The sequence below is a fragment of the Prionailurus viverrinus genome, chromosome D1, assembly GCF_022837055.1.
Source record: "Prionailurus viverrinus isolate Anna chromosome D1, UM_Priviv_1.0, whole genome shotgun sequence".
NCBI lineage: Eukaryota > Metazoa > Chordata > Mammalia > Carnivora > Felidae > Prionailurus > Prionailurus viverrinus.
The window spans coordinates 60,542,339-60,546,520 of NC_062570.1; the positions used below are offsets into that span (position 1 = coordinate 60,542,339).

At 39.8% G+C, this 4,182-nt stretch overlaps 1 pseudogene; it reads left to right on the forward strand.

The window, feature by feature from the left end:
* The first annotated feature begins 481 nt into the window (after window positions 1–481).
* Window positions 482–1,425, forward strand: LOC125146971 (olfactory receptor 52B4-like; annotated as a pseudogene).
* Window positions 1,426–4,182: the final 2,757 nt, after the last annotated feature.

The following is a 4,182-nucleotide window of genomic DNA, read 5'->3' on the forward strand; positions in this document are numbered from 1 at the left end:
AATCTGAAGCAGGCTCCAGGCTCTGAGATGTCAGCACAGAGCCTGACGCAGGGCTCAAACTCAAGAACCATGAGATCATGACCTGAGCCGAAGTCAGATGCTTAACTGACTGAGCCACTCAGGTGCTCCATGATTTAACACTTCCATACACACCAGGTGCTCATCTCAGCAAGTGCTCTCCTTAATCCCCATCACCTATTTCACCTATTCCCCACCCACCTCCTCCCCACCTCCCCTCTGTCAACCTGCAGTTTGTTTTCTGTAGTTAAGTGTCTCTTTCCTGGTTTGTTTCTCTCTCTGTTTTTTTTTTCCCCTTTGCTTGAACAAATCATCTTATTTACCTTTAGTATCATAGTTCCTGGCACCTTCAGAATGGAATAGAATTAGATAAATGTGAAAAGCTGTTGGTAACAGCAAAAACAATCTTGGTGTATGAACTGAATTTTCCTCTCTGTTAATAGGAAGGTTGTCTGATCCAGGCATGACTACCTTAAACCACACTGCTGTTAGTCACATGGTCTTCTGTTTGCTGGCCATTCCTGGCCTTGAGGACCAGCATGTGTGGGCTTCCATCCCCTTCTTCGTTTCCTATGTCATCGCCCTGCTTGGGAACAACCTGCTCATCTGCATTATCCTCACAAAGCGCAGCCTCCATGAACCCATGTACCTCTTCCTCTGCATGCCAGCTGGAGCAGACGTTGTCCTCTTCACGTGCACAGTAACTCAGGCCTTGGACATCTTCTGGTTTCGTGCTGGGGAGATCTCTCTGGATCGCTGCATCACTTAGCTCTTCTTCATCCATACCACCTTCATCTCTGAGTCAGGGATCTTGCTGGTGATGGAGTTTGACTGCTACATTGCCGTATGCTACCTACTGAGATACACCACTATTCTTACATGTGCACTGATTGGGAAAGTTGGATTGACTATCTTTCTGAGAAGTTATGGTACAATTTTCCCTATAATGTTTCTTCTGAAAAGATTGGCTTTTTGAAAAAGTAGCATCCTCCCAAACACAGCCTGTAAGCATACTGTCTTAGCCCGTGCTTCCTGTAATGACATATGACTAAACATCTGGTATGTGGTTTTGTCCTAATGTCAACAGTGGTCTTAGGTATCGTGCTAATTTTTATTTCATATGTGCTGATTCTCCATGCTGTCGTCTGCATCCCTTCTGGAGATGCTTGTCACAAAGCTCTCAATACTTGTGGCTCCCATGTCTGTGTCATTGTCCTCTTTTATGGACCTGGGATCTTTCCAACACTTACTCAGCAGTTTGGATGCCACATCACACCCCACATTCATGTTCTGCTGGCCAGTATCTACATTCTGGCTCCTCCTATGCTAAATCCCATCATTTATGGGATAAAGACCAAACAGATCTGGGACCATGTGGTTTATGCATTGTTTACAAAGCAGAAATAATTTTGATGTGGAAGCTGGCATTCTTTTTTTGTTAGCAATCCTCTCCATGGATGGAGTAAGCTTTAGCACCAGTTTATGGCAGCAGGTAAGATACTAGTCAAATGACTCCAGGTGTTGCTGTTTCTAGTGAAATTGCATGAATGTGATTTTTGTACATGTTTCTTCCAAAGTCTCTAATATGTCATTGAATATCAGTGTTTGGGGCCTTGGTTAACTTTCTCCCCATAGAACTGAGAACTAGATCAGGGCACCTCTCTGTGTCTTCTTCACTTACCTCTCTAACCCTAGACTGGAGAATTACATGAGATGAATCTTGGGCAGTGATTTTCTTCTGAAAGTTGCCAAACTCTTCTTTTCATCCTTGTGACTTATTTTATAACTGGCAATTTGTACATCTTAATCCCCTTCACCTAATTTCTCCCATCCCCAGACCCCTCTTCCCTCTGGTAACACCTGTTTGTTTTCTGTATCAATGAATCTGTTGCTGTTTGCTGTTTGTGTGTTTAGTCCCTCAGAAGTTTGTTTTGAGAAGCTACTATAAGTGGTATTTAAAAAAATTTTCTTTTCCAAATGTGCATTGTTTTCCAAAATTGCCAAACAATATTGACTTCTACATCTGTAGAAATACAATTGATTGGTATGTTGACCTTCATCCTGCAGCTTTACCTTATTCCACTTACTAGTTCTTGTAGCTTTGTTGTTGTTGTAGATTCTATCTGTAGTTTTTCCTGCATATGTACAGCCATGTTGTTTTCAGAAAAATAAAGTTTTATTTCTTCCTTTTCATGAAAAAAAGAGTTGATGTTATGGTTTTGGTTTAGAAGGCTGGCAACTCACACAGAAATACCATGTTGCAATCTGAAGGCAGAATTCCATTCTCCTCTGTCTTTGCTCTTAAGGCCCTTAACTTATTGAATGAAGCCTATACACCTTATGGAGGGTTATCTGCTTTACTCAAACTTTAATGATTTAAATATTAATCACATTAAAAAAATATCTTCACAGCAACATCTAGACTGGTGCTTGACCAAATAATTGGGCACCAAAGTCTAGCCAGGTTGACACGTAAAATTAACCATCATAACATCCCATGTAAGATTGTAATCCCTGTGACATCTCACCACTCTGTGGCTCTGAGCCCTTTTCTTTTTTTTCTTACTTGGTGATGTTTTATTTCAGGCATTAGAAAACAAAAAATCTATGAAAAAATCAAAGTCTGATGATACTTTTAAGAGTCCAATTCTCTGAAAATGTAAATTTTATTTTTTTGTTTTATGCAGTGACTGAATACACAGAGGGACAATGACCAGACCATATATAAATATAGAACACTGACCCACAACCTGAAGCAACTTGCCCAGGAAACCAGTTTATTATCTACAATAGCCAGCCTCCTACAAGTCAAGACTTGTAGTCAGACTGCTGTCTCTGATATCAATCTAGGAAGCCAAACAATGAACCCTGTAACAGTCAGCCCCAAACATCCAGGTCTTGAAGAATAACTGACAGCTTCTCTAATTTTTGTTCCTGCTACCAACTTAGGCCAACCAGGAAAAGACAAATATGTGCCCCTAACCAATAACATGGGATGCCCCACTTCTAGTTAGCTCACCTACAGCTTCTCCACTTTAACAGCCTTCAATTAGAGCACATTTGAAGTCTTCCCTTTTTCCACTCTAAAACTTTCCCATTCCCCTGCCTGCCTTTAAGTCTCTGCCAAAATCCAAATGACATAGTGGCTGATTTCCCTACCAGTACTCTCTGAATAAATTGACTTTGCTAGTTCTCATTTGGTTGGTCTTCGTTATTTATATAAGAGTAACACAGATGATGTTTTAAAGACAAAAACAAATGTTGAAATACATTTCATCTAGATTATAGAAAGGACTGTTAGGGTTTGTATCCTGGTAGAGATTATCCTTTGAAGCATTAAAGGGTCTTTGTCATTCGGGAAGATACCATTCTCCAGTTGTTACTTGTTATATATATTTCCCAGGAAAGAAAAGCATGAGAAAAGCCAGTATAGACATCATGAAACTAATTCCTTAGTAGCTAATTTTTAGATTCTTTTTATTTTAAACTTGTTTTGTTTTTAATTTTTTTAAATTTACATCCAAATTAGTTAGAATCTAGTGCAACAATGATTTCAGGAGTAGATTCCTTAGTGCCCCTTACCCATTTAGCCCATCCCCCCCTCCCACAACCCCTTCCATAACCCTCAGTTTGTTCTCCATATTTATGAGTCTCTTCTTTTTGTCCCCTTCCCTGTTTTTATATTATTTTTGTTTCCTTTCCCTTATGTTCATCTGTTTTGTCTCTTCAAGTCCTCATATGAGTGAAGTCATATGATTTTTGTCTTTCTGTGACTAATTTCGCTTTGCATAATACCCTCCAGTTCCATCCACATAGTTGCAAATGGCAAGATTTCATTCTTTTGGACTGCCAAGTAATACTCCACTGTGTGTGTGTGTGTGTGTGTGTGTGTGTGTATATATATATATATATATATATAGCACATCTTCTTTATCCATTTATCCAACGATGGGTATTTGGGCTCTTTCCATACTTTGGCTATTGTTGATAGTGCTGCTATAAACATGGGGGTGCATGTGCCCTTTCAAAACAGCACACCTGTATCCCTTGGATGAATACCTAGTAGTGAAATTGCTGGGTCATAGGGTAGTTCTATTTTTAATTTTTTGAGAAACCTCCATACTGTTTTCCAGAGTGGCTGCACCAGCTTGCATTCCCACCAAT